Source organism: Coenobita brevimanus, chromosome 70 (genome assembly GCF_032717465.1).
Source record: "Coenobita brevimanus isolate Jiangsu-jjx chromosome 70, ASM3271746v2, whole genome shotgun sequence".
Lineage (NCBI taxonomy): Eukaryota > Metazoa > Arthropoda > Malacostraca > Decapoda > Coenobitidae > Coenobita > Coenobita brevimanus.
In genome coordinates this window covers 38,619,896-38,634,584 of record NC_137023.1, presented here as the reverse complement: position 1 = coordinate 38,634,584, position 14,689 = coordinate 38,619,896, and positions in this window count along the sequence as shown.

Below are 14,689 nucleotides of genomic sequence, written 5' to 3'. Positions count from 1 at the left end.
TAACAATGGCGTTAAGTAAAAATAATAACCATCTTCATTAAGAGAAAGATATATAACCATCGTCGTTATCAAAACACCAGTAATATAATCTCCATCGGTGGAATCAAGAAGTAAGCAATTAGTTTGACATTGTAACAGGATTCAATTTAGTCCCAACACAGTTCAGAAAAACACATAAAAGAGGCTGGTGGGAAGAAATATAAACACGAGTATCTTAACAGCGGAAAGTTTTACGAGTCTCCTGGGAAGCCGGATGAAGCGAGGACATGCGAGGCTCAGCGCTGATCCACAACTCCAGACTTTGATGGTTAATATTATAAAATCCAGGTGTTACGAAATCTGCAAGTGTGGGTTTAATGGCTGTGACGGCGGGAGGTTAAGAGGTGGGGGGAAGGGAGTTTACAGACAGTTGAAAGTTTAAGACGAGAACTTAAGCTGCAATAGAGATAAAGCTGAGGAAAATTAGCGTGCAAGGATCAGGGGCTTTACCTTTTTGAGAAGTTAAACAGGAAAACTTTGGCAATAATGAGCGTGTAAATAATCCGGAAAGTGGCAGTGTCAAGCAGGCTGGAGTTAAGCGAGTAGCGCCCCACTGCTGCCTGACAGTGAACAATATTTTACTCTGTGTGTGTGTGTGTGTGTGTGTGTGTGTGTGTGTGTGTGTGTGTGTGTGTGTGTGTGTGTGTGTGTGTGTGTGTGTGTGTGTGTGTGTGTGTGTGTGTGTGTGTGTGAGTGCGTAACTCGGTGAGGTGAGGTGAGGTGAGGTGACAAGCGATTTAGACGAGGCGAGTCCGGCGAGGCGCGATGGTGCTGACTGTAACGCCACCCCTGATGGATGGTCAGCCCTCTCATCTGATCTCCGCAGGGGAGCTATTACACCTGAAGATGGCCATCACCATTTCCACTGCAATATACGACACCCTTGATGTAGAGTGCACTCCAAAATGGCTAGAGTGACTAACGCAAGATCTGACAGGATTGTGCTGAAGTGTGCAGTGCGTGACAGCTGCGATAAATACTACAATACCATGTATTTGTAAGCAACAGTGTGTTCGCTTGTGGCATATACAATTGGTATTCACCTCAATTTTGGCTGGAAAAAAACGATCAGGATGATGATTCACTCCTTTTCCTTGCAGCAAGTGTGAGGCTTCCAAGGAAATTTTTGCGCAGTTCGGTAACTCATACAGCACGTACCACCAGCAAGCAGAGATACTTACTAAGCAGCTTTATAACTGCTGTGTTCGCCATATATCGTCGTTAAAATCCATGTTTGGTGAAAACGTTATTCAGATTCAACAAGACATCCTCCCAGGACATCTGCAACTTACATTCTCCTCACAGCATAACTCAGGTATAACCCAGTCCTCAGGTTTCCGACAATCCCTCACTCCTGCATTGTTGAAAGTGAATGTCAAGCTGGCAACAGGATTCTCAGGCAGTGGGGAAATCGACTGTCATGCTGGCCAGTACGGTATGTCTTCACAGCGTTATCGTGGCAGCCAGCGTCCGGGGGGATGAAGCGGTGGGGAGTGAACAAAGACGAAGAAGGTAAGGGAGGAGTTGTGAATACAGGGACAAGATGGGTGAGTGGGTGGGGGTTGGGGTTAGGGGAAGAATGATATACGAGCGTACAGATAGAGAGGGTTGAAGGGTGAAGGCAGGGACGTAAGAGTAAAGGCATGTAGCAGATGAAGAGAGAAAGTGTGACAAAGGTTGGAGTTGGGAAGATGAACTGTCACACATACCGGAGTCGGGTATAATGGAACTGGGGGACAGGTAAGAATTGAAGACGAAGTGGAGGCGGTGGTGGAGAGATGGAGACAGAAGGAGCATTGAAAGAAATGGGGAAAGAAGATGAGATGGGTACAAGTGGACTGAATATAGTACTGGTAAGGACGATGACAAGGGTGAAAGTTGTGTGTGGTGTGGGTGTGGAGGCGGAAGGATTAAAGGTTGCGACAAAGGGGGCGAAGGGTGGAGAGGTACGAACAGACAAGGGAGCCTGATGGATATGAGAAACAATACTACAAGAGGATAATGAGGAGCGGCTGAGGACGAGACGGAACGAGGAGGAGTAGGATTAAGTCTGAGGTACGAAGGAGGACATAGGAAACAAAGAACAACAGGTGTGTTGAACAAGATGAAATGAAGGGGAGACAGCGGAGGGAGAAGAGAGGAAATGAAGGAGTCGCCAAGCAAGAGAGGAATAGACTAGAAGACAGTTTTATTCTGGAATCTCTGAAGTGTGGAGGTTGCAGAAACGATGAATCAGAGAACCAGTAGTGAGATTCAGAGCCAGATGTCCCAAGTGTTGCAAGCCCTGTGACAACACTGGACGCAACACTTTACTCTCCACCACATTATAATGGCTATTTCAAACAGTTCCATTAGTACTATGCAGCTAAAAGTGTGCACCAATGATTTTTACAGCTTATGTCAGATTTATACTTTTTAATACCACAGGGTATCAATTAACAGTGGTATATAGCGACTATTCTTAACTTTATCAGGTTCATTCATATACGGATATTGGTAGATGTGTTGGGATAAAATACAGGTATGCAGTCAAGTCGGGAAAAATCTGTGCTGAGGTAAATTTTTGGACGATACCATGGATAGAAGATAGAATATAGGCAACACACACACACACACACACACACACACACACACACACACACACACACACACACACACAATCGGCTTACCAGGAACTTCAGAATTATCGTATGATTAAACCTAAAAAAAATAAATAAATAAATAAAAAATAAAATATATTTTTCTAACGCTATAAAACCCAAGAGTAATAAAAGTTAATGTTAGTGGTAGTGGTGTGTGAGTGTCCTGTGTAGTGCAGCCGCCCCAAGGGATCTCAGACAGTGGATATACAGGAAGGTGTGGTTGATGTGGAGAAAGCTGTGGTGTTATCTGTGACTGTGAGAGGAGTGTTACTTGTGGTCGTGGTGGCGTGGTAATTGTGGCACTGGAGGGTGTGGTGGTGATGGTTGTGTCAGGTGTAGTAAATGTGGCTGTGGCTCGTGTGGTACTTCCTTGTGGCAGGTGTGGCAGATGTGGATGACACTGGTGGTATTTGTGGCTGAGGCATGTTTGGTAGTTGTGGTTGTGGTTGGGGTAGTATTTGCTTGTGGCAGGTGTGGTAGATGTGGATGACGATGTGGTGGTATTTGTGGCTGTGGCAGGTGTGGCAACTGGGACTGTGGCAGGGGGTTAGCTGTGGTTGTGCGAGATGTTGTAGCTGCGGAGAACGAAGTGGATATTGTAACTGGCAGATGTGGTATCTGGTTGTTGTGGAGGACGCTGCAGTGGTTGTGACAGCTGAGGAGGACGTAGAGACAGCTGTGACTAAGGCAGCTGTAGTATGTATGTATGTATGTATGTATGTATGTATGTATGTGTGTATGTATGTAACTAGCGACCGGAGTATACACACCTAGTACAGCGCGACAATGAATACGATTATCGTTTTAATACTGACTGTGACTGACCATGCAGTTTAAGTGAAAGCGTGAGATATTGGTCCCGCTAATCTTAAAGGAGGACTGAAGCAATACCAGGCTGTCATGAAGGATTACAGTATGCAAAGTTTATAATTATGTATGTATGATGTACGCAATAATTATATAAATTTTAGAAAAGTATGTTCGGTACTCAAATGCGTGATAAATTTTTAAAACTACAAGCATCAACTCCATAATCTAGCTAAAATAGTCCGTATGATATGAGTCAAACATTCTTTCCATTTGTTGTATATTTAACATAGCACACTTAGGGAATGCCTTAACAGAGGAAGAAATCTATGCATCCTGGGATATTTGTAGGCAGACAATTACTGGTTCTGTCAGCGGTGTGGAAAAAAGTAGTAACCGCAAGTTCTCTGTCACCAGCCACCAATAAAGATCCTCTGACAGGAACACCATGCGCGCGCAACCACACGCACACACAAGCACGCACGCACACACACTCACAATTACAAACTGGGGAGAGAGAGAGAGAGAGAGAGAGAGAGAGAGAGAGAGAGAGAGAGAGAGAGAGAGACGGCGGGGGGGAATCTGGAAAAAAAAAAATCATAATTGTATTTCCCTCACACGCCTCAACATTACATCTTCTATCAGTTACAAGAATTACAGACGGTTATGGTCTGCCTGTAAACAAATCAAAACTGTTTAACAAAATGGAATCAATCACTGGAACAAATATTATGGAAGTACGGTGTAATGGTACATAGGATCACTTATTATGCTCTGACTTTGTGCTGTGTTGTGCTGTGTTACGATGGGTTGTGTTGTGTTGTTTTGTGCTGTGCTGGGGTTGGCTGGGGTGACAGAGGTTGGAAGGGGCTGGGTTAGATTTGGCTTGGTTGGGTTGGGGTGTTACTTGGGATGGGCTTGGATTTGGGTCGGCTGGGTTGGGCTGGAAATGAGTTCGGCTGGGTTGGGGTTGGAGTTGGGGATGGATAAATTGGGCTTGAAAACAGCAGCTATCGTTATGCAAAGACTAAAATGGATCTTCAACGGATTACTTCAATAAGCGAGGAAAATGTCAGATGTTATCCTCTCCAGGTAAACAAATAGGGCAACACCGCACGCCAAGCCTCCAAACACTGGCATTACAAGTGAAGCCAGGGAGAATGTGCCTAATATACTACACACACACACACACACACACACACACACACACACACACACACTGCTTTTAGATTTTACGGTGGGGTATCCGTCACACTCGGGATTCTAACATCAGCTTCATAACTTCAGCATAATGTTGCATTGGCTCTCTCTCTCTCTCTCTCTCTCTCTCTCAATGCAAAGGCACAAAACAAACAGACACCCACTGGCATAAACAAGCTTAACACACACACACACACACACACACACACACACACACACACACACACACACACACACACACACAAACTTGTTCAGCGTTAACAAGCTTTAGGCATTTCGCAACACAAACAGAATCACGGTTGCCAAATACAAACACGTGCACACTTGTAACGCATTTATATATCCCTGTTGTTTTACATAAATATACACAGTTTACAGACAGTGTGCATACATGAGAGAGACGCATCAACTCAGCCGTGGAGCGGTGCCATAAAACTGTCCATTTAACTATAATATTGGTTATAAAATTTCATCTTCTTTGTTTGACTTTCGCTGACTGTATAATTTTCATTGTACAAAGTATGTCTGTTTGCCTGTCTATCTATCTATCAATCTATTTATACTTGTGATAATATTTACGTACGGTGAGTTATTTTTAAAGCGTTTTGATGAGTATCTATTTTGTCTATTGTGATAATATTTACATAATGGTATTTTACTGTTTTAAGCGTTCTGGAGTATCTGTATCTACCAATCTATCTATCTATCTATCGATCGATCTACCCATCTATCTGCTAATATTTACACACAGCACGATATTTTTAAGTATTTTGGTGAGTGGTAACCATCCAGAGACACCCAGATTTAGCTCATGTAATTTCCTTATTTCCAGTAGCTCGACATTCAGATTCATTGCCAGAATTATCAGTTATTCTCCACTTTTATGAGAGAGAGAGAGAGAGAGAGAGAGAGAGAGAGAGAGAGAGAGACGGTGGGGACAGTGTTCATGTCAAAAAAATCAAGACAGAAGGAGATTAAATTATGGCGGACTGGGAGGCAGGCAAGACTGACACGGTTAATGTGTAAGTAACGTTTGGGAATCTGGAGGAAAGAAATAACAAAGACAATCTGACAGGCAAATGACAAGCTAATTTTTATCCTTCCCTTCCGACTTTCCATTTCCGGTTGATAAATGAGAAGTATTATTAAGCAAAATGTAAATTGTGCTGACAGAGATGATTTTAACATTAATATATGTGGCATGAGAATATTGCAGTCAGACTAGGAATAAATATCAAATCCAGCCTCCCTCACAAAGCTAAATCAGGGTAATCAGTCAGTATTATATATTAATCCTGATGGCATGTATATCCGGGGCGATCTGACGGTGAACTTGGCATAATTGATTCCCCTTGACCTCATTCGCCCAGCATGTCAATTAGTAATCTGTATATATTCACAGGCAATACATAACTCCTCATTAAAATACTGATACAAAAATTTACTCAAGGATGGATACACTCTATGAAGATACGCTTAATAAATTTCACCTGATTCCTCTGAGTATAAATTTCCCCCTCTAACTGGTGGTGATTTATATGCATTATAGATTATTCTGAGATAATTCCTGGCCGTGGCGTGTTGTCAGGGGCAGGGTTATTCAGCTAAGGGATAATCTCATTGAAATGTATGAGGCTCCTAAAACAGGATTACCTCCAATTATTCACAGAGTTCCAGATAAATTCAGTCACAGCCATTGCAATGTGCGGATATGTCAACACAGACTAAAATACACAACACACACAAACACACACACACACACACATTCCCACACCCGCCTCCCGACCAGCCAGCATAAATTAAGGCAGCGACAGTGAGCGCAACAAACTGGCTCTGCGTCAAATTGGAACCAGCAATCACGAGAACAGGCGGGGTTAATGAGTGGAGCCATGGTGGGCTGGACTGGGACGGGTCGGCTCGGGTTGAGTTCAGCTGAGTTGGGTTGGGATGGGTTGGGTTGGGATGGGTTGGGTTGGGTTGGGTTGAGATAAGATGAGATGAGATAAGATGGGTTGGGTTGGATTGGCTGGGAGGGTGACTACCAGTGGATGTCAGGGGTGGAAGGGAGACGAAGAAAGTAAGTGAGGGACAATAAAGAGTGACATAAAAGGAAATGCCCAGTAAATGCAGTGGACGATGGATAGGTATGGGCTTTCAGATGGATAGATGATTTCGAGTGAGTGTAGGTAACGCAGAAATAATGAAAACAGAATACTGAAGATAATGATTAAAGATGAGAGGATTGTGCGTTATTGGAGAGGATGATGGGACATAAGGGGAGTCCAAATTGCCGAAACAGGGCATGATAACGATGGACTAAAGGGGAATTTGGAGGTATTGAAAGATGATGTGGATATACAGGGTAGGTGGGATGACTTCGAGCTGCAAAAAAAAAATGATGGTAGATAAGAGGATTCCGAGGTACTAAAGGTAACTGTGAAATATCTGGAGGTTTCAATGTAGCAATAATAATAATAATAATAATAATAATAATAATAATAATAATAATAATAATAATAATAATATGCAATCTCGAAACGTATGATGGTTCCGAGATAGTAAAGACGAGATAGTATACACAATATCGGGAGAATGAGTCACTGAAGATGCACTGAGTAGAGCCTGTAGGGAATACGGAATCGCTAAAAGTCCCAGCTGTTTAAGTGCCAAGCAGCGGTTAACGAGCAAAGAGTGTATCCCATCAAGCCTCTCGCCCATCCCCGGCTGGCTTTCCCGTTAGCAGCGAAAGAATGGCGTGAGAAGCAGGCCATTTATCTCCATACGGGAAGACAGACGCCGCCGCCAGCCAGTTCTCAGCCTACCGCGTGGAAATGCCTGGAGAATGGAACACCCACGTCCATCCATATTTTGCATTACGGAAACATGGCCTCCAGCATCACGAGAGCATTTTGCTTGACGTGAGTGGCCTGGAAAGGCTCCGGGCAAGCTATAATGAACATTTGTGATGTAAAAGAAAATGGTGAATTTTGTGGGGTCGTCAGTTCACACATACACGTATGCGTGCGCACCTGCAAATATGCATAAAGAGAGAGAGAGAGAGAGAGAGAGAGAGAGAGAGAGAGAGAGGGGGGGGGGAAGATGAATGGGAAGTAGAATGTGGATTGGTATTTGCAAAACATCTTGCAGTGCTAAAAAAAAAAAAAAAAAAAAAAAGGGAGGGGGGGGGGCAATGCTTGGTCTCGACACCAAACACCAATTATAATGAAGAATACTGCATCTGCCTTTCAGCACTTACTAATAAAAACAGTAAAAATTAAGTGTGTCTTTGCAGAGGTTATTGAAAACAAAAGGTGGACAATGGGAACCGGGAACTAACGAGAGAAAAGGGTGTAAAAGAAACCTGTCTGAAGGCTGAAATAATTAAGGCAAAGAAATATGAAAATCTGATTTTAAAAAGCCAAGAAAAGTCATACAACAAAACCAACCGGCAGATGTGAAAGTTGTTTTTTAAGGAGGAGGCTGAAATAACTGGGAGGGTCGCTTCAGAGGGGACGAGACGAGAGGCAAAAATGTACTAAAAAACGAAAGGGGAAAAATGTTTAAAGGTGACGCAGCTGGAAAGGAAAAATAAGACAAGAAACAGACTGTAGAAGAAAGATAAAGCTTTAACGAAAACAGAATTAGTGAAAAGGTTCGATAAAGAAGAAAAGATATTCAGGAAAAAGGGTAAGAGAGAAAATAACCAACATACAGATAATGAAACAGAAAACGTCTAAAAGAGTGAAGAAAGAAGAGGGCAGTTAGAAAACGAAGGAGACAAGGAGAAAAGAAGGAAGAAAGACAGGGGGGGAAAAAGGAGAAGGCTCAAGGAGACGAAAATAAACTCTACTCTCAGTTTTAATCAAGCTCCTCTCGCCAGACTATTTTCAAGTCCTGACAATAAGACACTCTCTCTCTCTCTCTCTCTCTCTCTCTCTCTCTCTCTCTCTCTCTCTCTCTCAAGCTTTCCGTTTCATTGGGCATGGTGTTGATTAGCTCTCCTTGCCAATGAAGCTGGGGTAACTAAAACAAAACAATAATAATAATAATCTACCGTGTTTTCTGATACTGAATTCTTCATCTTACCTCATCGTATCCTTTGCTGGAGAAAAAGGAGATGAGGATGATGATGAATAGGGCTATAATAATAATAATGATAATAATAATAATGAAAATAATAATAATAATAATAATAATAATAATAATAATAATAATAATGATGATGATGATGATGATGATGATGATAATAGCAATAAAAATAGCAGAAACGACCATTTATCGAAACATACAGTATAAAACCACGATTTAAATGAGAGCCAGGTACTTGCCACCACTCCACGCCCGAGGAGCAAAAATCCGCCTGCCTGCATATTCTCAACCCCACAGCAGTTTCTAGGCGTAGTCTTTTACCTCGACCACCGAAACACAGCCGCCTTTGCAACATTATCTGGGACTGGCCTATCATACAGAATTAACTATTACGCTCCGATGACGTACCGTAAGTCGTTTCTTTTATTCTTGATACTTTCACAGTCTTCTATTCATTTCAGGAGAGACTTGGGTGTGGGAAAGGGACGCCTGCAAGCGGTGGCCCTGATATAACCGGTACAAACGTCCCATATACTCCATGTCGCCCCAACAAAGGATTTCAGACTTCACAAAAGCGTAACTTTAACCTATACTCTACCAGGTCTACATCATGATTAGCCTGGGGGGTAACAACAACAACAACAAAAACAGGACAAACCTCAAATTAGATACAGCCTTCATTAACTCCATCATCTAGAAATGAACTTCTTAAAAGATTAATAAAATCGCCTGGAGATAAAAAGGATAAACAAAACTGGTGCAACGAAACCTCCCACGCATTACCCAAAATCGGCTTCCTATAAAATGCAGAATTGTCATCGTAATCTCAACCATAACTGAAGGCGGGATGGGAAAGTTGATATCAGCCACACAAACGCTCTGAGAAGCTTATCTGACCGTGTGGGAGTGAGCGAGGGATGGAATTGACCTGGAGATGCAAGGAAAGACAGATGGGAGTAAGGAAGGCAAGAGAGAGAGAGAAGGAAGGGAGGAGTGAGGAGACAAAGAGGGGAGATAAGAGAAATTAATGAGGAAGAGGGGAGCGGAAAGAGAGGGCAAGGAAGGCAGAGGTAGGATTGGGGACGAGGGTGGGTTGAGAGCAAGGGAGGTAAGAAGGAGAGCGAGATAGGGAGGGATGTGAGGAGGGAGGGAAGTGAGGAGGGAGGCAAAAGCGCGGGGGAGGTGAAAAAGCAAGGGAGTGAAGAGACCGTGGGAGGTATGAGATTAAAGAAGAGCCGAGAGAGGGGGAGAAGGAAAGCAACATAATACCAACCCCACTCTTATTAATACCCATGATAAACATTGTGATCTGAGAAAATTACACCACAATAACGTGCTCCAAAATAAGGCGTGGTGGGTAATGCAATGATGTCCGTAATATCAGATGTATATTTAACAGCGCGTCCGCCAGGTTCACTAATTATTAACCTCAGACTCACCGGTTGACTATTTGGTGGCCCTGCTAACAATACTGAGAGGAGGAGGGCCCAGCTCAAGAGAGGAAACAGGAGGGGAAGGGCAAAGAAGGGGATAGGAAAGGGAAGGGAGAGCGTGTTGGGTAGGAGAATGGAGATGGAATGAAGAAAAAAGGGGGAAAGAGAACGGAAGAGAGGAGAGAGGGAGACCGGAGGGAGAGGAGAGAGAAGATGGAGGGGAGGTGTCAAAGAGAGAAGGGGAGAGGGGAGGTCTGGAAGCTGTGTGGGAGGGGAAGAGATAAGTTGGGCACGGCAGAGAGAAGGAAGATAGAGGGACGGGAGGGAAACGGGAGGAGGGAGGAGGGGAGGCGAGCAAGAAAAGGGAGAGGAGACGTCTAGAAGCTGTGGGAGGGGAAGAGATAACTTTATTTTCACTGTCTCCTGTAGTTTATTCAAGGTAATAAAGAGGTGGTCTAGTGAAAGTCCTCTCCTGCAGGCTTTACGGAGCTGGTGGAGATAAGTAGTACTGTGTGATGGTGGGGGACGGAGAAGGTCAGAAGGAGGCGAAGTAAGGAGATTGAGATTATGATGTCAAAGATGGTACCATTTTATGTACTAGAAGTGGTAATATTAATAGGAACAATTATATCAGTGGTGGTGGTGGTGGTGGTGGTGATGGTGGTGGTGTGGTAACAATGGAGATGATGGTCGTGGGTGTGATTCAGAGTGCGTTTGTGGATGTAACATCAAAAGCAGTAGGTAACCTGAGGTCGTAAGGAAGGCCTTCCTCACAGCTGTGGTACATGATGACCGCTGCAGTGGTACTCTGTTAGTGAAGTCGCTGATTATCAAAACATTACAATAACTGATTATTCATAATAGCTGAATATGTGTCCTCGACTCAACATTCCTGTCACGGCAGCAAAGAAAACTGTGAAGATCCTTTTGAGCAGCGCCGAAATTATGAAAAAAATGCAATATCAAGGTAATCTACAGTATCCTGGTCGTCACAATGTTTGGTTTTATTACCAATTTACAGATATTTTATTATAAGACGGTGAAAATAAAAGGATGATGCTAGAAATACAGTGTTGTGAAAAACAATATCGATATTATGATATGTGGGCTTAAGGAATTTTGAAGACGTGTCAGTCGATGGCTGGTGTGCCGCATATAAACAACTGTTTTATCGTATATTAATTACCCAACAGTCCTCTTCGGCCTTGGGCTATACAGACCCCTAGTGTTCTATGCTCCCATTGCATCACACCTCACCCGCGATCTGCAGAACATAGGAAACAGTTACTCATCTACTGTACACTGTGGTGCCATATAACACCACCGCTTTCCAACATTCGTATGTTCCTAATGTTCCTGCTGTGTAAGAGTGTGAGTGCAAAAGTGAGTGTGAGTGTCTTTCTGAGTGTCAGTGTCAGTGTGAGCGAGGTGGATCGGGCCGCCAGAGAGCTCAGCTAACTTTACTACTGGAGGACAAACTTCACACTTGCCCCCATCACCAGTTTGCTTCTTCCACCACTCGCCCACCTTCATATCAGGTGCTATTTTGTCGTGTTTTGTGTCCTGGTGCTGTGTACCGGTTCACCTAGGTGTCCTGGGTATCCCGAGCGCCACTGCCAGCTCCTGAGGCTACGTCATTTGATACTGTATTGATCTAGGACAAACATGAGGTGGCGGCTGCCCTTACTGGCCATCCCTGGTCCTTACATTTTCTCCATGGCACCACAACACCACCGTATCACCACAAAACAATCACATCAGCAACATAACAACAGCAATCTAATGCCAACTCCATCATAATATCATAATTAGCACCATCACAACTGAGGCCTGATAACACTACAATATCTGGAAAGCTGCACGAACATGTGAGCAGCAGTGTAGCCAGGTCTCCACAAACAGGGGGTGACTATTCTGGGCGGGGGGGGAGGGGTGACTGCTGCACGGTATGCACATATCAAACAATCCCAAATTTCAAACAGAGGGGGTCAATGGAGGACCAAGAGTGTAACTGGGAGGGTTTGCCCCTCCTTTGGCCCCCCCATAGCTAGTAATTTTCTTTCATTTGGGAGGAGCTGGTGGTACATCGGTCCAGCGGTTCAGCTCCCAACTAGAAAAACCAAAATGCGATTCTTAGACCACAGAGCCTTTTAGGCAGAACTTGCTTCCCTACTGTCCCTGTTCACATTCTAACATAACTAAGGACCTAAATGTAAAACTGACTGATATCTACCAAACATTTACGACAATGAACCCGTTACTTCCTGGCGTCCTAAATATAGGACGGAGGTAGGCATTTTCAAAGGTTATTAATGGGAGGATCCCCGCGGTAGGGACCTACGAGTTTCACGACTGTGAGCCGATAGGCGGAGGGCATTAGGCTATGCTTGGTACCCAAACTGGACAGTCCCTCACACAGGAGCCCTGTGCACAAATGAGTTAATCACTGGCAAGTCTATCAGTTTCTTTAACCCACTTGTTCCTGGCGTCCTGAATATAGGAAGGGAAGAGACACTTTCAAGGGATAACAAGTGGTGTCAGACACAACAAACTTCACCCGACAACTCAAGGTCAAAGGTCATTGTGCCAAATGAAAGCCCATATGAGGCTTCCTATACCGTGATAATAATAAATATTTCTATCTTCAACCAGTTTCGAGTTACAGTCCCCTGAATATCCGTGACCTTGAGTTTTACCTTTCAAGGTAACTTAAGGTCAGAGGTCATGGTACCAATTATAAACCCATACGGGACTTCCTATATTTTAATAATATTAAATATCTATCTTCAACCAGTTTTGAGTTAGGGCCCCCTGAATATCCGTGACCTTATGTTTGACCTTCAAGGTCACTCAAGGTCAAAGGTCTTGGTGCCAAATGAAAGCCCATATGGGAGGTCATGTATGCTGATAATAGCAGATATCTCTATCTTCAACCGGGTTTCAAGTTATAGCACTCTGAAAACGGTGACCTTGATTTTGACCTTTCAGGGTCACTCGATTATCTCCAAAATTTAATCACTTTCTTTTAAGACAAGAGCCCACATATCCTCAGAGTTTCATGTAATTTCATTCAGTCGTTTTTCCGCAATGTTGCTAACATACAAACAAACATATAAACAAAGAAGCTTGGCCCAAAGAAATTCCTTGCGAGACTCCGTCTCAAGCGAGGTAATAAAGAGGGAAACCCCGGGGTAGGGGTAATAAAGGGGGAAACCCCGGGGTAGGGGTACTAAGCATGCCGCCGCTTGCCTATAGGAAAGCGACGGCATGCTTAGTACCCTTCCCTCACAATCCCTCATACAGGCACACAGGAGTCCTAGACACAAATGGGTTAACGATCCCAAACTAAATTTACCTGCGTACAGCTGACCCACCTTTGCCTTTCCATTCATAACCTAAACAAGTAAACGTAATGCGATGTTATACTAAATTATTTTCTAACGATCCTTTACCTAGCCTAGCATCCATCCATCCATCATCCAATCCTACGTTGCACCATGAGGAGCGTAGGAGCCCGGGGCTAGGCAGTTGGTCCAGACATTTACGATGAGAGTGACATACCATACTATATTATGCTCAAATTTAATGCCCTAATAAAGTATACAGCAATATATTTAAGACAGACGAACCTAACCTTGAGCAGTTCAGAGCCACAGTACTGTGATCAATTCTGCAATTAGTTTAATTTAACCTAACTCTGTCTCTAGCACAGCACACACTAATTTTGCATGACCTAAGGTCATGTAGTTTAACATAATACCGTATATGTTAACCCTGCCACACCTTAGTTAACAGCAAGATATAACCTACTCTAAGGAAACATGAGCTGGTCGTGCGAGGTGAGGTGTGGCAGTGGATGACGGTGTTGACGTAATGGTGATGATGATGATGGTGGTGGTATTACTGGTCATCCCCTTGATAAACGCAACCCATCCTCCCGCCGCCAACACACTCCATCAAGACACTCCACAAAGAACCTTCTCGCAGGATTTTTCACGAGCTCCCCTTACTTATTATCGTTTCAGCGCCCAGATTTTACCCCAAAAGAATCGCGATCGTTGTAGAAGGAGCTACTCAACATGGCACGGAGGTTACTGTTTGTTATGTTGTACAGGAAATACTTCAGCTCAGATCAAAATATCTTGGAAATTCTGATGCTACAGCTAAGAAAACGCCAAATCATTTCAGTATAATCGCCTCAAAATATAACATGAAAAAAAAAAATGAATGCACAAAAACCGAATAAATAAAAACGAAAAAGACCACCAGGTAGGCAAAGTCGCCGTGGCTACTGAATATTCATCCAAAGGTTCAGTGAGGGCGGGTTGGGATATTCTGTGGGTGACTTTACATAAACCCGCCGGCCAACTTGCACATTACACCAAGATTCACGAGGCTTGTCCGAAAACTCTGGTCACCAAGTTTTGAGCTCATCGATGGCTTGTAAAATCACTCCTGGGAATAGCAGAAAAATGAAGA